This window comes from Pinus tabuliformis, chromosome J, assembly GCF_031772625.1.
Source record: "Pinus tabuliformis cultivar Carrire ecotype Pingquan chromosome J, CPIR1, whole genome shotgun sequence".
NCBI lineage: Eukaryota > Viridiplantae > Streptophyta > Pinopsida > Pinales > Pinaceae > Pinus > Pinus tabuliformis.
Genome location: NC_142295.1, coordinates 918,096,007 through 918,120,268, shown reverse-complemented (window position 1 = coordinate 918,120,268; position 24,262 = coordinate 918,096,007). Strand labels below are relative to the sequence as shown.

Sequence of the window (24,262 nt, the reverse complement as noted above, 5' to 3'; positions counted from 1 at the left end):
GTGTGAGACAATGGAGAGTGCCGAAACACATTGTGGGAGCCGAGACCCAGCCACAGAGAAATAAGGCAAAAGATTAGATCTAGATCTAGCCGCAGAAGATTAGATCTAGAACCTAGCAGCAGAGAAATAAGGAAGAAGATTAGATCTAGATCTAGATCTAGCTGTAGAAGATTAGATCTAGAACCCATCCGCAGAGTCTCAATAAGCCTTTTAATCTGAAAAAAACCCTAGTAGGAAAAATCCTGCTTTTAGTACCGAGAAATCTCAGCATTCGAAACAAGATCTTTGCATTCAAAGACCTCTGAAGATTTTCCCGTCTGTCCTGCTTAAACCATGACGCCTCTTGCTTGAGCTCAGTGGCCATCGCAGAACCTCATCATAGAAGAGGCATAGATCAACTAACAGCCTGGGACATAGGAGATAAAAGAAACTTTGAAGCTTTAGACAAAGGAAATGATGTTAGATCTGAATGTAATTGAAACTGTAGAGGTCGACAGTTCGAGTAGTGGGCCAGGTTCTGTTTGCAGTGATGATGCGATGAGATTTGATATTATTAGCAGTGACAAGAAGCCCATGTCTAAGCAGGATGAGTCCGGGACGTCGAATTCTTCTGTGGTTACCCAGATTTTGAAGCCTCCTCGATGTGTTCCAACATGAATTCTCACAGTCTGAAAGCTACCAAATTTCTGGGATCTCTGGGCTCCGACATCGACCAAGAAACTCACTCGCTTAACAATCTGATATTCCTTGCCAACGAGAACTCGATTGGAAATGATTGCGTTACCGGACAGTTTTTCCCGATCGAGGTCCCGGAAAAGCCTCTGCTTGGTACCCTAACCCGATCTCACTAGATGGATGTAACCACTCGACCCTACCGAGGATCATAAGACTAATCTACATCAAGTCTTGGAAGGATCATGTTAAACATGTTGACATGGTGCTTAAACTATTAGAGGAGAAACAATTATATGCAAAAAGCTCCAATTGTTTCTTTGGAGTACAAGAGGTGGAATATTTGGGTATTCAGTTATCTCATAGCTCATCTTATCATTCTCAATCTGATGGGAAAACTGTGATAGTGAACAAATGTTTGGAAGAATATCTTCGTTTCTTTATCTAATAAACAGACACAATGGGTCAAGTGGTTTCCTCTAGCTGAATGGTTGTATAACACTTCCTTCCATACTGCAACAAAAATGACCCCATTTATGGCACTTTATGGATACCATCCACCATCCATCACATCATATTTAAAAGAAAATTCTAAGGTTCAAGCAGTGGAGGATCACATCGAGCATCAACAAGAAGTTCCCAAACTCTTAATGGATAACCTCACTTTTGCATAGAATAGAATGAAACAATAGGCAGATCAACATCGCAACAAAAATAATTTTTGAAGTAGGTGACTGGGTATTTCTACGACTACAACCATACAAAAAAATGTCCCTCAAACAAGATAAGAAGGATAATAAATTATCACCAAAGCATTATGGTCCGTACAAGGTGTTACAAAAGATTGGTACTATGGCATACAAATTGGAGCTTCCTGCATCTTCTTGAGTGCACCCAGTTTTCCATGTTTCATGATTAAAGAAGGTTATAGGTGAGAAGGTCCCAGTTCAAAAAATATGGCGAGAACTTGATGAGGAAGGAAAAATCATATTGGAACCTAAAGCAGTCACAAAAACAAGAAAGTGACAACTATGAAATTGATCAATTTCAGAATATTTCATCAACTGGAAGAACTTACCCGCTAAAGATTCCACATGGGAGGATGATAATTTTATACAAAAGCATCCAGAACTACTCAAGCATTGAGGAAAACACTTTTTGAAGGAGAGGGGAATGTTAGGTCCCTATACTACTAGTGTAACCCCTTATTGTTATTATTGTAACCCCCTTATTGTATTATTGTGGCCATATAGCCCCCGTGTTGTTATTATTATGCCCCATAGAATCCCACTATTGTTATTGTTGTGTCCCTACAATATTATTGTTATGTAGGCTTTGATTGTATTGGGACCCCTTAGAATCCTATATATAGAAATGAGGTCTTGTCATTTATATCATCCAAGAATTGTTCATTTGTGTAATGTAAAGGAGGTTGCCCCCTCGAAGAGGCTGATTTTTAAGTTGTTGATCTATCTTTTCTATCTTTTTGTGAGCTGGTTTTATAACAACGACTAGAAGAAGAAAGAATAGTTTATGCATGGGGAAGTAATAGTGATAGGGAAACAATACAAGAGATAAACCATGGTTTGATAAGGGCACTAGGAATAAATATGGTCAATCTCAGTAGAAAGAGATCTTTGTTTATGTATATTCCAAACAAGTGTCTTGGAGAATTCTCAGCAAAGTTTAGAAATTTTAGTGGAATAAATATCTATATCAGAATCTTAAGTGGAATTTGCAAGAGACTATTGCTCATTAGAACAACCAAAATCAAAATAATTAGAAAAATATACAACTTCTGAGTCAAAATTAGAAGAAGGGTTAAAGTATCATGGATCAATGTATGATGAAAATAATTCTAATATATTGATACCTTTCTTTGATTTTTTAGGACACTTATCATCCCAATGAAACTCTTTTCATGAAATATTTGCAAAACTTGGAGAACCATTTTTTATTTCCTTTCCTTGAAGAGTATGAGAAATGACTAGAACCAAATTATTTCTTTGAATTTGGCTTAAAAAATCAATGATCCTAAGTTTCTATGAATTGGTTATAGAGAAGATGGTTGATTATCTTTTAATGATTCTTAATTTGTTTAGATGTAGTGAATTTTGTGCTTGTGTCCAACAAAGTTTTCTCTATTTCTTGATATAGACATGTAAGAGAGTAATCCTGAACATTTTTTCCTTTTCTCTTGAAGTATCTTCCCTACAAGTTCAAGGATAATCCCTGACCATTTAATTAGACCATTACTTATTATTAGAACTTGAGAACTACAAATCTTGATTAGCTCATTAACAGATAAAATCTTGGTGTAAGATACCTAATCCCCCTTGGTGAATTTCAAGGGATGGGGTATATTAAGTTTTTACCATCATTCACACTTAATTGGGGGATTTTGTTTTTACTTGATACTCCTTAGTCAATGTAATGATTTGGTTTCCACATTACATTTATCCCTCTCACTACTACGTGAATATTTTACTTCATCTCAAATGGTGATTACTCTTATTTCCTCAAAGGTAGGATTTCCTTCTATCAAGGGACCTATTTCACACTAGGATCAACCTCCTCTAATGATCAAGACTTGTATATCACTCCAAAAGAGTTTTCTATCGTGATACATACCATGAATCAAATTTTGCATCACGTGTAAATGGGTATTCTATAGCGACATATGCTATGTTTTGCATCAGAAGATCTTTCCTCAGTGACATACAATTGTGATTCTTCCATTCATTGTTGGAAAAAACTCTTCTACACGAAACATGAATAAATACTCCTTGTATCGCCAACAATTAAAGTTATTCATCAAATAAATATTGATGCAAAAACAAGTGAAACTGGAAAGGGAAGTCTTCACATATTATAGTCTTAACCTTATTGTTGACAAATCTATATTTCTTACTCTCATCGAGCATGGGATTCTCCACAAACCCAGGTTAAGAAATGGTCACTCTATTATTATAAGGAATTTTTTCAAGTCCAAGAGCTTTGGAAAGCCTTGTTAGGCCATATTTGGTTTCAATATAAGAAGAACCCCCATAGTGAATGAAAAAAAAAGCCAAAAAAACTAAGGAGAAAAACAAACATGGGTAGTCCAACATGGCCTTTGCATGTGCATTACCTCATCAAGTGAAGAGAAACATGTAGAATGTTTATAATCCCTAATAGATTTGCTAATTTTCACATGCAAATCTTTAATGGGTGCTTCATTTATATATTTTATTTTAGGGTTCCCAACGCTGTAAACAACCATATCAATACATCTCCATTGAAACGGTTATTTTATGCATTGGAAAGAGTTCCATAGTAACCCACATCATTTGTATTTTATATGTTCTATCAACATGTTGTAGCGGCTACAACCACCCTCCAAAATTTTTCCTATGCTTCAATTTTGGAGCCTTCCTTCTTATTCACCGGAGCTCATCTTACACTAATCCAGGTATTCATCCTTCGACTGCGACTTATATTTTTCATTTGTGCTTGTGCTTACTTTTTTCTCACTTAGCTTATTTTTCTAAGTCCCAAGTTGATCTCCCAACTTGGTCTCACAACAATTCTGGGCTTGCCTCCAGAAACTGCAAAATCATTGAGGGAAAGCGACCTTGATGATAGGAATTGCACAATCTTGATTGGAAGTCAATCTTGAGCTCAGAAACTACGCTGTCATGGAAGGTAGCCCATCACTGAGCCCAAAAACTGCACAAACCCTCACTAAGATCAGAAACTGCGTAGTGCACATTGAGCCAAAAAGTTGCCCAATTCCCCAAAATTGCATAGTCTTTCTCAACAATGTGCATGGAAAGTCCCCCCCACCCCCAGAAAAGAAAGGAAACTTAAGGGAAGAAAAAACATGCCTAGGACGTAGGGATCTATTATTAGTTTCCTGAATATGACACATTTCTATTTTTAGAAGTTTCCGCCAAGTGTCACTTTTTCATTGATTTTAGGCATGCGCGTCATAAAACTGTTGCCATTATGATGTATGTGTTGTACTTGATGGAAACCCACTTGTAACAGAACAACTCACTTATATATGGTAACTAGATGAATCTATAGAAGAGATATCAGATGTGACAGAATGCATGACAGTAGTGTTTACAAATGTGATGAAATGCAGGGCAACTTCAAGGAATCAGTTCAGAAGGCAACTCACTCAGATGAAAGATCACAGTATAGCAGGTAAACAACAAAGAATTACAGAATGAAGAAAGAGAGGTATACACAGGTTCACCATTGACCAAGCTGCATATACACAGATGTTCATTGTATACAAGTCACGTATACGTACACATGCACTTTCACCAAAGGAAAACTCCGTATACCTTGGAAAAATAAATTTTTGGTTCAAAGTATTTGTTCCATGGTATTGGTCCAAGGTATCTGGTCTGAGGTGTTGACCCCAGGTATTGGGTCCAAGGTATTGGTCCTAAGTGGTTTTGATCCATGGTATTGAGAAAGGTCTAAAACTATAAAAGGAGGAGAAGATCATTAGGCCAAAGTGTGTAAGTATTGAATATCTGATGAAGTGTGAGATCTATCATGCAAGTTATTGGGTTATGGTGCATTGTTGGATCTGAACCAAGGATGAACCTTAGCTGATGATGAGGGATAAGATCTAATGATAGATCGGGATCTTAAGGCATAAAATGAATTATCATTAGGTGTTTTTGCTCATGTATATTCTAGATCTCAATTCTGACACAAATATTATTCTATAAATGATATGATCTAGGTATAACTAAAGTTTGGAATAGCTGTAGAATTTTGAATTTATATTTGCAGATATATACGTTGGTTGGCTTTGAGGAAAGTGCGTATACACGCAGGTTCGACACATGGAAGTAGCGTATACCTTATAAAATATGTTTTAGTTTCTTCTGTTTGCTGTTGCATTGTTTTGGGATCTGGCTTGGGTTTTGGTTACTGTATTCTGGTGACAACGTTCTAAATGATTAGATTGATGGGTTGTCAAAGTGATTGATTGATTCAGTTGTGGTTGGTTCAAAAGGAGATTGGTTGATGCAGATATATTTGAATATTGAATGATGTTGTTGATGGATTTAGTCTGAAAATTTATGAAACGAGGTCCCTGAAGGAAGAAATAAGGTCGTAGCCTTCTGTAGGTCGGCACCTACATACTAGCAAACATATCGGCTAGTACAAGAGCTAAGGGGTTGTAGCTCCCTTGCAGTAGAAGCTGGAGAACGAGAGAAGGTTGTAGCCTTCTGCAAGTAGAAGCCTGCGTATTGGTATAAGACTGCACGAGTACAAAAAATGTGATTTTTTTTTCTTATTATTAAAAGAAGACAGAGATGACAGAAGTAGGTGGTTTTCACCCAAATTGGGTTTTCACCTTATATCTTGGTGTTCATGTGTGTTTCTTATGTGTGATGCTTTATTCTGCTTTTACTGTACCATCTAATGAATTCCTGACACACTAATTAAAGTTCAATACATGATAATTTGGGTAAATCAAAAGATCTATGCATATATGCTGGTTTCATTAAGTACAGTTGTGTATACACACTAGTTCACTGAGCTGAAGTAGTGTATACAAATCAGTTTTGAAAATTAAATTATTGATCTGATAATACTGATTCACCCCCGCTCTCAGTATTATTTCCAACAATTGGTATTAGAGTAGATCCTTCAGAAGAAGCTTGATCGCTTGAAGGAATATCCACCATCATGAGTGATCAAGAAAGTGGGGGATCCATTAGACCACCAATATTTGATGGGAGAAACTTTGTTTATTGGAAGGTAAGAACCACAACCTATCTTCAATCTCTTGGAATAGATGTTTGGGAAATCATGGAAGGAGGATATACATTTCCATCAGCAATTCCTATAGATACGACAGGTAAAAAGCATTATGAAACCAATGCCAAGGCTGTCAATACATTATTGGGAAGTCTATCGCAATCAAATTTTGTCAAAGTTATGTAGCTCAAAATAGCTAAAGAAATATGGGACAAAATCGTTCTAAGCTACGAAGGAGACTCTCAAGTAAAACGTGCTAAACTGAAAACTCTCAGAATTCAATATGAAACTCTCAAGATGCACAATGATGAAAGTATAGCCAGTTAGTTCTTACATATAGATGAGGTTGTTAATTGCATGAAGAATCTGGGTGAAGGGATAAAGGAAGTTACCTTAGTTGAAAAAGTTTTAAGATCTTTATCTGCTAAATTTGAATCAAAAGTATCTGCCATATAAGAAAAACAGGATCTACAGACTATTACTATGACACAACTTCACGGAATCTTAACTACCTTTGAGATGAGAAAAGGAGGTCCATCAGATATGAGAGAAGCTGCATTTAAAACTTCAACAAAAGGAAAAGAATAACTCAATGAATCAGGACATATTTTAGAAGAAGAAGAGGAAGTAAACTTTGTCAAGAAGCTTCAACAGGGTTCCAGAAGATTCAGAGGTAAACTACCTTTCAAATGTTTTGCCTATGGTAGAGTCGGTCATTATGCTGCCAAATTTCCTCATAAAGATAAATATGATAAAGGGAAGGAATCTGCAAAATGGAATAGAAAACAAAGTGTAAATAAAAAGAGCTACTATACTCATGAAGATAGTGATGGTTTATCAAATAGTGATGAAGATGAAAATAGTAATGATTATAGGCTTCTGATGGCTTATGAAGATGATGATTTTTTGGATGCTTTAGATGAATATGACCTTTATGAAGAAATCTCTAAACTCAAAATCTGTTTAGAAGAAAAGAATATGATTATAGATACCTTGACATACCAACTTGCTGAAAGAGAAAAACACAATGAAAAACTAGAATGTGAAATTGTGGGTCTAAGAAAGGATCTTGAGAAAACAAAATCTCTCAATCTTAGATTTGCTAAAGGATCAGAAACCTTAAATGAAATTATCAAAGTGCAGCGTTCTCCTCTAATAAAGATAGGTCTTTGATATATTGAAGAAGCATCTTAATCATAGAAGTCATCAATCTCCACTAAAAGATATCTTGATGCAACAAAGATCAGTGAACAGTTTGATAATCATCAGCAAAGGCATAAAGCATATCACTAGGTAAATCAGGTTCAATTTACTTCAAGGATGAACAGAAGCCACAATCAACCTCAGATAAATTGTACCCAATTTGCTTCAAAGATAAATATCAATAGAAACTGCAATCACCAGGTTAGTAGATTCGATAATCGCAGGAACTTCTTTAATTGTCAATGTTTGTCATGTCATAATTTTGGACACAAAGCTGCTCAATGTGTTGCTTACAAAACCATCATGACTAGAGAAGCATGAAATCAAAGGAATGTGACAGGGATCAAGAAAAGTTCCTATAATAACTTTTCTCTTCTTGAAAATGAAATAGAATGCTCAATCCGTAACAACTTTGGCCATGAAGAATCTGAATGCAGGAGTAAATTTTGGCAAATATCTCAAAAGGAGAAAAATCCATTAAATCCCAAAATGTGGAGAAAGAAAGAACTGCAAACAGAAAGATGTGGTATAGCCTTGTATGCAGAAGGACAAGAAAACCAGTAATACATCGATAGTGGATGCTCAAAACACATGACAGGTGACAAAGAAAAACTACACTCATATAATGCTTTAGAAAAGGAAAAGAGTGTCTCATTTGGAAACGACACTCCTGCTGTCATAAAAGGTAAAGGCTCTGATTTCTTGAAAGAAAAAGTTAAAGCTGGGAATGTTATGTATGTTGATGGATTAAAGCATAACCTATTGAGTGTGAGTCAAGTGTGTGGTCAAGGAAATGAAGTAGTGTTTCGATCAAATGGATGAGCTTTTCGTGAGATCGATACAGGAGAAACCGTGAGCAAAGGTACAAGAACTACAAACAACCTATACATACTCAAGGGAGGACAACAACAATGTTATCTAAGCAAAATTGATGAAAACAGGCTATGGCACAGAAGATTGGGATATCTAAGCTTTTCTCAAAAAAGAAAAGCATGCAGATTCTAGGCTGCTCGTGATCTTCCAGATATCAACATTCCTAAAAATACTATATGAAAATCATTTCAATTTGGTAAGAAAACCAGATCTCACTTCATTGAAAACGAAGGGTCAGCTAGTAAGACTTTTCAACTTGTTCATACTGATTTATGTGGACCATCAAGGAAAAAGTCACCTCATGGAGAAGAATACTTTATATTGTTCATTGATGATTTTTCCAGAATGTGTTGGATAGGTCTTCTAAAGCATAAAGATGAAGCATTTGAAAAGTTCAAAGCCTTCAAAGCTTTGGTTGAAAATGAATAAGATAGCAAAATCAAATGCCTCAAATCTGATTGAGGAGGGGAATTTACCTTAGATGAATTCTTTGACTTTTGTGAACAAAATGGAATAAAAAGGAAGTTCTCCACTACAAGGACTCCTCAACAAAATGGAGTGGTAGAAAGGATGAACAGCACTATTCAACAAATGGCTCGTGCTATGCTAGATGAATCTGGAACTCCTGCAACCTTCTGGGGTGAAGTTGCATTCGCTGCCGTCACTATTCTCAACCAAGCAAATGTTCGAGTAAACAACACTCAAACTCCACATGAACTTTGGTATGGTAAGACTCCTACTATAAAATACTTTAAAGTTTTTGGAAGCAAATGTTACATCAAAAGGACTGATGAAAAACTTGGTAAGTTTGAACCCAGAGCAGATGAAGATATTCTTCTTGGCTACTCTTCCCGAAGTAAAGGATATAAATGTTATAATAAAAGAATTGGGAAAATTATTGAAAGTACTGGTGTTATGGTTGATGAAGCATGCAAAAATCCAAAACAGATAAAAGCCAAAGATTATGACAATGAAGAAGATGAGGATCATTTTCCCACATCAAATCACACTGATTTTGAAGAAGAAACTGATGAAGCACCAGAAGAAGAGATAACAATAGAATAAAAGACTATGTCCAGGTATGTTTAGAAAAATCATCCAGAAACTCAAATTTTAGGGGAAAATGGGGCAGGTGTGCAGACAAGAAGAACCATTGCTGAAGCCTCAAGTTATCTAGCATTACTATCTTCCTCTGAACCTCAAAATGTAAATGAAGCATGTAAAGATGAATATTGGGTCAAGGCCATGAATGAAGAACTTGAGCAAATTGAAAAGAATAATACTTGGGAATTAGTTCCTAGAACTCATGATAAGAATATCATAGGAACAAATGGATATTAAAAAACAAGCTGAACGAAAATGGAGAAGTTATCAGAAACAAGCCCAGACTCATTTGCAAAGGATATGCTCAATAAGAAGGTATAGATTTTGAAGAAACTTTTGCACCTATTTCTAGACTTGAAGCCATAGGAATGTTTCTTTCTCTTTCTAGTTTTCAAAAATTCAGAGTATACCAAATGGATGTAAAATCTGTCTTTCTTAATGGAGACTTAGAAGAAGAAGTCTATATTGAACAACCAGAAGGATTCATTCTTGGAAATGATGAAAAACTTGTATGCAAACTCAGAAAGGCTCTCTATGGTCTAAAACAGGCTCCAAGGGTCTGGTATTACCATCTTGACAAATATCTCCACCAACAAGGTTTTTCAAAGGGGTCAACTGATAACAATCTATATACAATGATTGACACTGGTAAACTGCTAATAATTGTTGTTTATGTTGATGATATCATTTTTGGTAGCAATGAAGAATCCATGAGTCAGAATTTCGCTTCAGTAATGCAACAAGAATTTGAGATGTCCTTGCTTGGTGAGCTTACCTATTTTCTTGGTCTACAAGTTCAACAAAATAAAGATGGTATTTTTCTCTCACAAACCAAATATCTCAAACAGATCCTAAAAAAGTACGGCATGGAAGATTCTAAACTAGTATGTACCCTAATGGTAACAGGGTGCAATCTTAGCTCAAATGATGAATCAGTAGCAGTACATCAACCAACTTACAGATCCATGATTGGCAGTCTGATTTATCTAACAGGTACCCGACCAGACATCATGCATGCAGTGGGAATAGTTGGAAGATTCCAAGTAAATCCAAAGGAATCACACCTTCAGGCAGTCAAAAGGATTTTCAAATATCTTCAAGGAACATCGAACTTTGGTTTATGGTATCCGAGAGATACAGATCTTACACTTCATGCATATACAAATGAGGATTGGGCAGGAAGTGTTGATGACAGAAAAAGCACTAGTGGTGGTGCATTCTATATGGGTTCTAGGTTAGTGTCTTGGTTCAACAAAAAACAAAGTTCAATTGCATTATCTACAGCTAAATCAGAATACGTGGCTGCTACATCTTGCTGCACACAACTACTTTGGCTGATGCAAACCTTGTAAGATATTCAGATCGCATGTACTCCACCCATCTCCATTCTATGTGATAATACACGTGCCATCGGTATTTCAATGAATCCAGTCATGCACTCCAAAAAAAAGCACATACCCATCAAATATCATTTCCTACATGAACAAGTGCTTGAACAAAAGTTCAAATTGGAGTACGTTCCCTCCAAAGAACAAGTTGTTGATGTATTCACTAAACCACTACTTAGAGAGACATTTGAATATCTTAGACAAAATTTGGGAGTTCTTTCTACATCATCCTACTAAAAGTGGTTATACATGAGTTTCATGAAGCATTGTCACGTACATACGCAAGTTTCTGTAGGCACAGTCGCGTATATGCTGGTTTGAAGAAAAGCAGTGGGACAGACTCAGAAAAAAAGGGGTCTATTATGGTTCTATCAATTATCTGCTTTGTTTGATGATGATGCTTTGATATCTCTTACTGACATATGCAATAATCAGATCTGACAGTGAACAGGTGCAACAGGTTCAGGAGGAGAATAGGGTTGATGATATTTTGAGAACTAATAATGGAAATATACAGGTTGCTGGTCTGGATAATGCTGCTGATGGTGTAGATCATATGATAGTTGCTGATGACTATCATGATCTTGTTTAAAATATTTGGTCTCTACTTGTAAAGTTCATGAAAATACCTAATTTGTAACTCACTATGCATGGGATGGATGATGTAATATTTCTTGTTTTGACATGTATAAACAATTAGTATATCCCCACTTGGTTGGGTGGATGAGTCACATTTGGTATATCCCCACTTGGTTGGGAGATAGATGTATGTATGAGTCATTGGTGATAGGAAGGTCATTTGTGACGTATGTATGAAGTCATGTTCTTATTTTAGAACATCTTTTTGCAGACCTTGCTTATGCTCAGGGGGAGCATGAACTCGATCATGGGAGCTCAATTAGCACACTTCAGCATATTAGAGAATTCATCATGCACTCAGGGGGAGCATGACCCTTTGCCCTTGATGTCAAAGGGGGAGAGTGACTTGGTGTGGTTGTTGTTGCCATCAAGTCCAAAGGGAGAGATTGTTGGCATTATGATGTATGTGTTGTACTTGATAGCAACTCACTTGTAGCAGAACACCTCACTTATATACATGGTAACTAGATGAATCTACAGAATAGATATCAGATGTGACATAATGCATGATAGTAGTGTTTACAGATGTGATGAACTGCAGGGAAGCTTCAAGGAATTAGTTCAAAAGGCAACTCACTCAGATGAAAGATCACAGTATAGCAGGTAAACAACAAAGAATTGCAGAATGAAGAACGAGAGGTATATGCAGGTTCACCATTGACCACAATGAGTATACACGTAGGTTCACTATATACAAGTCACATATATGTATACACACACTTTCACAGAAGGAAAAGCGCGTATACCTTGGAAAACTAAATTTTTGGTCCGATGCATTTGGTCCATGGTATTTTGATCCATGGTATTGGTCCAAGGTATCTGGTTCGAGGTGTTGAACCTAGGTATTGGGTCCAAGGTATTGGTCCTAAGTGGTTTGGTCCATGGTATTAATAAAGGCCTAAAACTATAAAAGGAGGAGAAGATCATTAGGCCAAAGTGTGCAAGTATCAAATATCTGATGAAGTGTGAGATCTAGTATGCAAGTTATTTGGGTTATGGTGCATTGCTGGATTTGAACCAAGGATGAACCTTAGCTGATGATGAGGGATCAGATCTAATGACAGATCAAGATCATAAGGCGTAAAATGAATTATCATTAGGTGTTTTTGCTCATGTATATTCTAGACCTGAATTCTGACGCATATATTATTCTATAAATGATATGATTTGGGTATAACTAAAGTCTGGAATAGCTGCAGAATTATGAATTAATATTTGAAAATATATACGTTGGTTGGCTTTGAGGAAAGTGCATATACACGTAGGTTCGACACATGGAAGTAGTGTATACCTTATAAAATATGTTTTAGTTGCTTTTGTTTGCTGTTGCAGTGTTATAGGTTCTAGCTTGGGTTTTGGTTACTGTATTCTGGTGACAGCATTCTGAATGATCAGATTGATGGGTTGTCAAAGTGATTGATTGATTCAGTTGTGGTTGGTTCAAAAGGAGATTGGTTGATGTAGATATATTTGAAGATTGAATGATGTTGTTGATGGATCCAGTCTAAAAATCTATGAAACGAGGTCCCTGAAGGAAGAAAGAAGGTTGTAGCCTTCTATAGGTCGGCGCCTACGTACTAGCAAACATATTGACTAGTACAAGAGCTAGGGGGTTGTAGCTCCCTTCCAGTAGAAGTTGGAGAATGAGAGAAGGTTGTAGCCTTCTGTAGGTAGAAGCTTGCGTACTAGTATAAGACTGCACCAGTACAAAAATTGTAAACAAAATTTTTTTATTATTAAAAGAAGACAAAGACGACAGAAGCAGGTGGTTTTCACCTACATTGGGTTTCCACCTTATATCTTGGTGTTCATGTGTGTTGCTTATGTGTGATGCTTTATTCTGCTTTTACTGTACTATCTAATGAATTCTTGTTATACTAATTAAAGTTCAATAGATGATAATTTAGGTAAATCAAAAGATCTTTGCATATACGTTGGTTTCATTAAGTATAGTTGTGTATACACGCTAGTTCACTGAGATGAAGTAGCGTATACAGATCAGTTTTGAAAATTAAATTATTCATCTGATAATACTGATTCACCCCCCTCTCAGTATTACTTCCAATAAAAACCTCATTTGATCAAATCTAGTCAATCAACGCCTCTAGAGTTCATTTTCATATTTGATATTGAAGCTATAACATTCCCGAAGAGATCAAGGAACCTTCGGTGGATTTATCGTTGCTTTTCTGGGTGAGTTTTTATTTTATTGCCTTTTGTCACCTTTTCTATCACTTGTTGTTGTTTCACTCGTGTGAGTGTTGTTTTTATTATTTATCTTCATGGTTTCTGTCGTTTCAACTTGTTTTTATCTTGTAGAAGTATTTTTTCAAGTTATCATTTTCCTTTCACAAGTGTCACATCGATTTCTTTGTTTTTTCACTGATGGTTTCCATTGCGATGTCTCTCCTCACCAGTTTTATTTTCTTCCCATTCATTCAGTTTCTGCACTTGATATATCAAGATTCATTCGCAGTTAGTTAGATATGCACTCAAGCACATACCATTACTTTGATCTTCTCATTTTCCACACTCCCCTTGGGCAGATCTGCGCTTTCTTTGGTTAGTTTTCACTTTTCCCAGCTGGGCAGTATGCAAACCTAAGGCTCATGTTGAGACCTTGGCCTATGGAACTGTGCAGTGCACAGTACAGGCTGGCCCAACTGTTCATTTTGTAGTTTTAGGGGTCAGCATGTCACCTTGGCCACTAAGACTTCGTAATGCGCAGTCTTTGACAGTCTTTGTCTAGGTTGGGATTGCGCATTGCACAGTCCCAAGCCTTAAGCTTCATCCTTAACTGCTGGGTCCAAACAATACGTAGTTCCTATAGGAGGCCAGTCCCTCCTTCCAATGAAAATTGTGCAATCTTTCCTAACAGATGCTCAGTTTGCTGCTTGATCATGCCTTGAAAGTTAATTTGCTGAAGCTAATGTTTGCTTGCCATGAGTGTCATTTTTGTCCCATAGGTACCACACTTGTGAAGCACTTCTCTCTAATAGTCAATGTTACCTTGGAACCAAAGAGAGTTTCTTCAAGAGAGACCACTGAAATAAGTATTAGGGAAGCAATTGAGCAAACACTAGTTAACTTTCCAATATGCAGACACTTGACAGTTTATAGAAAAGGAGTTAACACTAACATGGAAACAAGTCCAACAGTAGTAACAGAAAGCATCATTCCAGTACAAGATCTGGGAAAGATAAAGGTTGCTAATAGAATAGAGGGTAAACAAATCTACATAGTGAAAGTGGATTCAATCCTTATGCAAGTAGCTTTGGCAGAGGAAGCAGAGGAGACAGAGAGCAGAGCCAAGGAAGAGAGAAAAGCAGAGCTTGTAGGAAGTAGAATTGAGGGTGTAGAAAGTAGAGCAAGAACTGAGGGAATAACATAAAGAAAGGAGGAAAGAACAGGAGGAGAAGCATAAGTAGGAATAATAATATAGGCAAGATGCAAGGTTAGGAGAAACAACGTTGATTGAAGTTGAAGAGAAAGGACATAACCAACCAACAGTAGAGGGGGCGAGTGAATAGATGCAGGATCGGGAGCTCGCTCATAAAATTGAAGACTTGATTGAAGTTTTGGACATGGAGTTGGAACCAGAACCATAGGATGAAGATATTAACCTGATTCCTGTGCACCGTAGGTCACCGTTCAGTCTCCACCACCTCCAGCTGCAGAGTTAGCCCTGAGCGAGGAAGGGGACATAGTTCCTCTTGATGATGATCTAGTAAAGGATGTGTACAATTTGTAAAATAATGAAATTTAGAAGAGGATTGTACAAGAATGAAGAGATCATTTTCTATATGGTCATGTATCACCTACATTCATTAGTGAAATGGTGACAATGGCAGACACTAGAAGGAATCCAAATGCCATTGTCGAAGGCAACTTGGCCTTCATAGGTGTGACAAGATCAAACACTTAGTATTTGATGACCGAGAATAAGAAACTGGCAGAAAACTTACAGGCTGCTTGAGAAGAGATAGAACAACTCTGTGCAGCAGCAAAAAATGTCATATCCACACAGGTCTACTTAGGGAAATAAAAGAAAAGATACTTTGTGAAGTATCAACTCTTGGAGAGACCATGCAGGACCTCTATGAGGAGCTCATAACCATACATAAGGAAGTTTTCCTCTTGCATAGCTTGTATAAACATAACAAGGATTTTTTCAAGATACTTAGGAATGTGAAAACTGCCCTCACCATCGTGCAAGAATGAAAAATGTGATATAAAAGGGCACCATTTATTTTGTTAAAGAAGATGGGTTGCAGGTAGAGGTAGAGAAATAAAGAATTCAAATGTTGATTCAAAACAACAAGCATCTCGCCTCGTTCATTGGAAACATTCATAACTCATATGTACGGTTGTACAACAATTTGTATTTCATGGTGAGAACCCACAAGATCCCATCAGTCATCTCACTTGCCAAAGTTAAACACAAACACCAAGTGAGAAAGAGATTGAAGAGTACTTGGAGTAGCTGAGACAGGTTGCCACCAAGGAGGATTTAGAATAGAAAAAACATGCAGAACTGCATCGGTGGTCTCGTCCAGATCAGAACCATGTTTCTCCTGCTCGAGAAAGAATTTAAGACTGGTTCTAAATCATTGTACCCAGATGCGATGGAGGCTAAAGTCCACTTCCAACATGACACCATCATGCAGTTTGGAGATGCCATCACACAATACTGAGCTTGGCATCGATATGTGACTAAGAAGCATCAAGTGGAAGTTGCTGAGCTAGACTATTCCCAAACTCAAGCATCGTAGTGTCTTGTCTTGTTAGGCTGTGAAGTTGTCTCTACCCTATTTTGTCTGTTGGAAATAATACTGAGAGAGGGGGTGAATCAATATTATCTAATTCTTTTAATCAATCTTCCTTATTTGTTCTTTGAATTATTTTTGCATGTCAGTACCATAAAATAATGAGCATGAACAAGGAAAAACAGATAGCCACACCAAAGAACACAAGATGTAAGGTGGAAACCCAATGTGGGTGAAAACCACCTGCTGCAATATGTCTCTATCTTCTTTCAACTTAGAAACTTCTTTTACAATGGTTTTGTACTGGTGCAGTCCTTTACCAGTACGCAGGCTGCAACCTGCAGAGAGTTACAACTCTCTCTCTCTCGTTTTCCAGTCTCTCCTGGAAGGGAGCTACAACCCCCTACTTCTTTTCATAAAGCATCAATTGAACATAAAGTACATGAAAGTTACAGTTCACTACAGTTATCAGATCAGCAATAACAGAACTAACCCAGAACACCTTATCAACAGAAAAATTCAATCAACAGAACTTTTTAAGACAGGTACGCAGTTTTCCCTTCTGTGGCCTGCGTCGCTACGCAGTTCACCTTCTGCTTTCCTGCGTCTACCCACAGAGATCCTTTTGCCGCACTGCGTGCCCACGCACTGTTCCTTGAACTGCGCCGCGTACTGTTACTGCAGGGATGCACCCAAAGATACTATCGCGCCGCGTACTGTTACTGCAGGGACGCACCTAAAGACATTATCGCGCCGCGTACTTTTACTATGCGGACGCACCTGAACCTCAGTCGCTCTGCGTCCCCACGCAACTCTTCTTCTTCTGCTCTGCGTACCGACGCAGGTATCCTTCTTCTGCTCTGCGTCCCGGCGCAGATCTCCTGTTTCTGCACTGCGTCCCGGCGCAGATCTCCTGTTTCTGCACTGCGTACCCACGCAGCTCTTCTGTTAAACACCTGCGTCCTTCTGATTAGGGCTGAATAGGCAGTCCACCAGAGTGGCACAGTTGCTCAGATCTGATCATGCGCTCGAGAGATCACCCTTCACAGATTCGCCTTCAACTTCCCTTTCATATAGATCAAGCTTTTTAGACCATAACCCAATATTTCAGATCTAAAGATATTCAATTGCAAAAGATGCTTAGCCAAGTGATCTCCTTTGCTTTATATAGGCAAGCTCCTCCTAAAATCATGGAACAATACCACGAGCCGACACCATAATAACCCAATACCGTCGGCTAAATACCAAGAGTAAAACATAAGAAACCCCACGTGTGCTTTTCTCTGCCTTGAAATGTGTGCACTGGGGGGGCGCACCTCCTGAACAGCTGGCCTGCGTGTCTGGACGCGGTCCCTGCATGGTGTACCTGCGGGTACGCACCTTCTGAACTGATTTCCTGCGTCCTTCTTAATTTTCAACAAATTGAAAGCCTTGCCACGGGAGTTGCCATCAAGTACAACATCTGTAACATATAGCCATACCAGAAACATAATGCCAACAATCTCCCCCTTTGGACTTGATGGCAACCTCACAATCTTCAGTCTTCAGCTTCATTCTCCCCCTTTGACATCAAGGGCAAAGGGGTATGCTCCCCCTAAGAACATGCTCCCCCTGAATATGAACCAGATCTGCAACAAAGAACCATAAACCACCATGAAAGAGATAGAGACATACTGCAGCTATTTCCAAGATCTCCTTCTGACCATCCTCCATAATGCCAACAATGCATTATATGATCCCCCTGAACCTGTACCATCAATAAAAAAAGGTTCAACAATAAGATGATGCATCAACAACCCCCAGCTTTTTCCTGAGGTATTCAAAAGTGTCCCTGGGCAAGGGTTTGGTGAGAATATCAGCAACTTGTTCCTTAGAAGGAACATACTCCAACTTGACCTTCTGTTCAAGCACTTGTTCCCGGAGAAAATGATACTTGATTGGTATGTGCTTGGTTTTTGAATGCATAACAGGATTTTTTGAGATGCTGATTGCACTTGTGTTATCACATAAGATGGGGATAGGTGGTGTACAAGTGATTTGAAAATCCTGCAAAGTCTGCATCATCCAAAGGAGTTGAGTGCAACAAGATGCAGCAGCAACATATTCCGCTTCAGCTATAGACAAGGCAATCGAACTCTGTTTCTTGCTGAACCAAGATACCAATCTGGAACCCATAAAGAACGCACCACCACTTGTGCTTTTCCTGTCATCCATGCTTCCGGCCCAATCTGCATCTGTATAAGCATGAAGTGTAAGATCTGTATCTCTAGGATACCATAAGCCATAATTTTGAGTCCCTTGAAGATATTTGAAAATTCTCTTCACTGCCTGAAGATGAGTCTCCTTCGGATTTGCCTGAAATCTTCCAACTATTCCAACTGCATGCATGATGTCCGGTCGGGTACCTGTCAAATAAAGTAAACTTCCAATCATAGATCTGTAGGTTGGTTGATGTACTGCTGCAGATTCATCATTTGCACTGAGGCTACATCCTGTGACCATGGGTGTACATACTGGTTTTGCATCTTCCATACCATATTTCTTCAAAATCTGTTTGAGATACTTGGTTTGAGATAAAAAGATTCCTCCTTCCTTTTGTTGGATTTGCAAACCAAGGAAATATGTCAGTTCTCCTAGCAAAGACATTTCAAATTCTTTCTGCATGACCGAGGCAAAGCTTTGACTCATAGCTTCTTCATTGCTCCCAAAAATAATGTCATCTACATACACAACAAGTATTAGCAATTTGTCATTTTCAACTTTTATATAAAGATTGCTATCTGCTGATCCTTTTGAAAATCCTTGTTGATGAAGATATTTGTCCAAACGGTAGTACCAAGCCCTTGGAGCTTGTTTGAGACCATAGAGAGCCTTTTTCAATCTGCATACAAGATTTGGATCATTTCCAAGAATGAACCCATCTGGCTGTTCAATGTATACTTCTTCTTCCAGATCTCCATTCAGAAAGGCTGATTTCACGTCCATTTGAAATACTTTGAAATTTTGGAAACTTGAGAGAGCAAGGAACATTCGGATGGCCTCAAGTCTTGCAACAGGAGCAAAGGTTTCTTCAAAGTCTATTCCTTCTTGCTGTGCATACCCTTTACAAACGAGTCTGGCTTTGTTTCTAATTACTTCTCCATTTTCATTCAATTTGTTTTTGAAGACCCATTTTGTTCCGATAACATTGTTATCCTTTGGTCTAGGAACCAGTTCCCAAGTGTTGTTTTTTTCGATTTGCTCAAGTTCTTCATCCATTGCTTTCACCCAACATTCATCTTTGCATGCCTCTTTCACACTTTGTGGTTCAGTAGAGGAGAGTAATGCCAAATAGCTTGAAGCTTCTGCAACTGTTCTTCTTGTTTGTACACCTACTTCTTTCTGCCCCATAATCTGAGATTCTGGATGATTCTTCTGAACATATCTGGATGGAGTATTTTCTTCTATTCTTGTTTGCTCCTCTGGTTCTTCTTGAGGTTATTCTTCTTCATTATTCTGTCGTTGGGGGTAGCCTTCATCTTCTTCTTCATGATGTACTTGCCTAGGAATGTATCCCTTCTCATCAACCACTACATCAATGCTGTCAACAATTCTGCCAAGTCTTTTATTGTAGCATTTGTATGCTTTGCTATGTGGAGAGTAACCAAGAAGAATGCCTTCATCTGCTCTAGGTTCAAGTTTGCCAAGCTGCTCATCAGTATTCTTGATATAGCATTTGCTCCCAAAGATTTTGAAGTGCTTTACCGAAGGAGTCTTACCACTCCAGAGCTCATGAGGAGTTTGAGTGCTGTTCACCCGGACATTTGTTTTGTTGAGAATAACAACCGCAGCATGTGCAGCTTCACCCCAGAAAGTTGCGGGAGTTCCTGATTCATCAAGCATAGCACGAGCCATTTGTTGGACTGTTCTGTTCATTCTTTCCACAACTCCATTTTGCTGAGGAGTTCTAGCTGTAGAGAATTCTCTTCTTATCCCATGTTCTTCACAGAAATCGAAAAATTCATTTGAGGTAAACTCCCCACCTCTGTCGGATCTGAGGCACTTAATTTTGTGACCTGATTCATTTTCAACCAAGGCTTTGAAGGATTTGAATTTTTCGAATGCTTCATCTTTGTGCTTCATAAGTCCTAGCCAGACAAACCTGGAGAAATCGTCAATGAATAATATCAAGTATTCTTCTCCTCTAGGTGTTCTTTTCCTGAATGGACCGCATGTATCTGTATGAACTAGCTCAAGAGGCATGCTAGTTGATCCTTCCTTCTCTGGAAAGTTAGTTCTGGTTTGTTTTCCAAACTGACATGATTTGCATATGGTATTGTCAGGAATTTTGATATCTGGAAGATCACGAACTGCCTGATATTTGCATGCTTTCCTTATTTGTGAAAAGCTTAGATGCCCCAACCTCCGATGCCATAACCAGTGCTCATCATCCTTGCTCAGATAGCATTGTTGTTGTCCTTCTTCAAATATGTACAGATTATTTGGAGTTCTTTTGCCTTTGATCACTGTTTTACCTGTATCAAGATCACGAAAAAGACATCCATTTGATCTGAATATAACCTCGGTTCTTTGATCACACATCTGGCTGACACTTAGAAGATTATGCTTCAATCCATCAACATACAAAACATTTCCAGCCTTGACCTTTTCTTTTAACTGAGCAATGCCCTTTCCTTTTATAGTTGCAGGAGTATCATTTCCAGAAGAGACTTTCTTTCCCTTTTCTAGAGCAGAATAAGACTCGAGTTTTTCTTCATCACCTGTCATATGCTTCGAACATCCACTGTCAATATACCATAGATTTTCCTGTCCCTCTGCATAAAATGCTATCCCACATCTTTCTGTTTGAGGTTCCTTTATTCTCCATGTTTTGGTGCTTGAGGCTTGTTCCTTTTTCTGCTGAAACCTGCTCCTGCATTCAGAGTCTTCATGACCAAAGTTATTGCAAATAGAACATTCAACTTCATTTTCAAGAACCGAAAAGTTGTTATAGGTCCTTTTTGTAATCCCTGTCATACTTCTTTGCTTTTGAGCTTCCCTAGTCATGATCGTTTTATATGCAACACATTGAGCTGCTTTGTGACCAAAGTTATGGCAAGAAAAACATTGTCCATTGAAGAAACTTCTGCGGTTATTGAATCTACCAGCCAACTGATTGTAGTTTCTATTTTCATCTATTCTTGAACCAAATTGAGAAGATTTTACCTGTGGCTGGTTGTAGCTTTTGTTCACCCTTAAGATGGATTTCCCTTGATAGTTTCTGTTTGTAATTCGTTCCTGCTTTACCTGTTGATCTTCTTTGTTCTTTTGTTCATTTCTTCTTGCTGCATCAAGATAACTTTTTGAGGTGGATGCTTGAGAAGTTTCTCCATTATAGCCCAGACCTGTCTTGTTTAGAGGAGACCGCTGCACATTGATAATCTCATCCAAAGTTTCAGATCCTTTAACAAACTTGAGATTAATAGCTTTTGTTTTCTCAATCTCTTTTCTAAGACCAACAATTTCACCTTCTAATTTTTCAAGATGTTTTTCCTTTTCATCAATTTGAAATTGTAGAGTATCAATGATCATGTTCTTTTCTTCTATACATCTCTTGAGTCTAGTAATTTCATCATAAAGGTTATCCACATCTACAGCATCCATATAATCATCATCTTCAAATGCCATTAACAACTTATATTCATTACCTTGTTCATCTTCATCACTGTTTGCTAGACCATCACTATCTTCATGAGTGTAGTAGCTTTTCTTATTTGCGTTCTGTTTCTTGTTCCATCTAGCAGGTTCCTTTCCTTTATCCTTATAAGGACATTTTGCAGCATAATGACCTACTCTTCCACAAGCAAAGCATTTAAAAGGTAATTTACCTCTGAACCTTCCAGAACCCCTTTGAAGATTTTTGACAAAATTTGATTCTTCTTCCTCTTCTTCTGGGACGTGGCTTGCTTCATAATAATCTCCTTTGCCTGATGCCTTGAAAGCAGCTTCTCTTCTGTCTGATGGACCTCCCTTTCTCATTTGATAAGCAGTTAGAATTCCATGTAGCTGAGACATAGTAAGAATTCGTAGATTTTCCTTTTCTTCTATTGCAGATACTTTAGATTCAAACTTGGGGGACAGTGATCTTAGAACCTTTTCAACCACAATAGCCTCTTTTATTTCTTCACCCAAATTTTTCATACAATTAACAACCTCATCTACCCAAAGAAAATAGTTAGCCACACTTTCATCATTATACATTTTGAGAGTCTCATACTGAATTCTGAGAGTTTGAAGTTTAGCACGCTTTACCTGTTCATCTCCTTCATAGCTCGTGACAATTTTGTCCCATATCTCTTTTGCGGATTTATAGTGCATTACCTTCATGAATTCTGATTGAGATATACATCCTAATAGAGTACTGACTGCTTTCGCATTTGTTTCATACTTCTTTTTCTCGGCTGTATCTGTAGGAGTAGCTGAAGGAAAAGCATAGCCTGTCTCTACGATGTCCCAAACTTCTGTACCAAGAGATTGAAGATAGGCAGTAACTCTTACCTTCCAGTAATTGAAGTTTGTCCCATCAAAAACCGGTGGCCTGATTGATGCTTCTCTCTCGTAGTTGCTCATGATGAACGATCTACCTTCAAGCGATCAAGCTTCTCTAAAGGACCTGCTCTGATACCAATTGTTGGAAATAATACTGAGAGGGGGGGTGAATCAGTATTATCTAATTCTTTTAATCAATCTTCCTTATTTGTTCTTTGAATTATTTTTGCATGTCAGTACCATAAAATAATGAGCATGAACAAGGAAAAACAGATAGCCACACCAAAGAACACAAGATGTAAGGTGGAAACCCAATGTGGGTGAAAACCACCTGCTGCAATATGTCTCTATCTTCTTTCAACTTAGAAACTTCTTTTACAATGGTTTTGTACTGGTGCAGTCCTTTACCAGTACGCAGGCTGCAACCTGCAGAGAGCTACAACTCTCTCTCTCTCGTTTTCCAGTCTCTCCTGGAAGGGAGCTACAACCCCCTACTTCTTTTCATAAAGCATCAATTGAACATCAAGTACATGAAAGTTACAGTTCACTACAGTTATCAGATCAGCAATAACAGAACTAACCCAGAACACCTTATCAACAGAAAAATTCAATCAACAGAACTTTTTAAGACAGGTACGTAGTTTTCCCTTCTGTGGCCTGCGTCGCTACGCAGTTCACCTTCTGCTTTCCTGCGTCTACCCACAGAGATCCTTCTGCCGCACTGCGTGCCCACGCACTGTTCCTTGAACTGCGCTGCGTACTGTTACTGCAGGGACGCACCCAAAGATACTATCGCGCCGCGTACTGTTACTGCAGGGACGCATCTAAAGACATTATCGCGCCACGTACTTTTACTATGCGGACGCACCTGAACCTCAGTCGCTCTGCGTCCCCACGCAGCTCTTCTTCTTCTGCTCTGCGTACCGATGCAGGTATCCTTCTTCTGCTCTGCGTCCTGGCGCAGATCTCCTGTTTCTGCACTGCGTCCCGGCGCAAATCTCCTGTTTCTGCACTGCGTACCCACGCAGCTCTTCTGTTAAACACCTACGTCCTTCTGATTAGGGCTGAATAGGCAGTCCACCAGAGTGGCACAGTTGCTCAGATCTGATCATGCGCTCGAGAGATCACCCTTCACAGATTCGCCTTCAACTTCCTTTCATATAGATCAAGCTTTTTAGACCATAACCCAATATTTCAGATCTAAAGATATTCAATTGCAAAAGATGCTTAGCCAAGTGATCTCCTTTGCTTTATATAGGCAAGCTCCTCCTAAAATCATGGAACAATACCACGAGCCGACACCATAATAACCCAATA

The 24,262-nt window shown here is 38.3% G+C and overlaps 1 pseudogene; it reads left to right on the top strand.

Annotated features, from left to right (window-relative positions):
• The first annotated feature begins 653 nt into the window (after positions 1–653).
• LOC149229749 (pathogenesis-related thaumatin-like protein 3.3 pseudogene) overlaps positions 654–24,262 on the top strand; it is a 65,541-nt pseudogene continuing 41,932 nt past the window's right edge.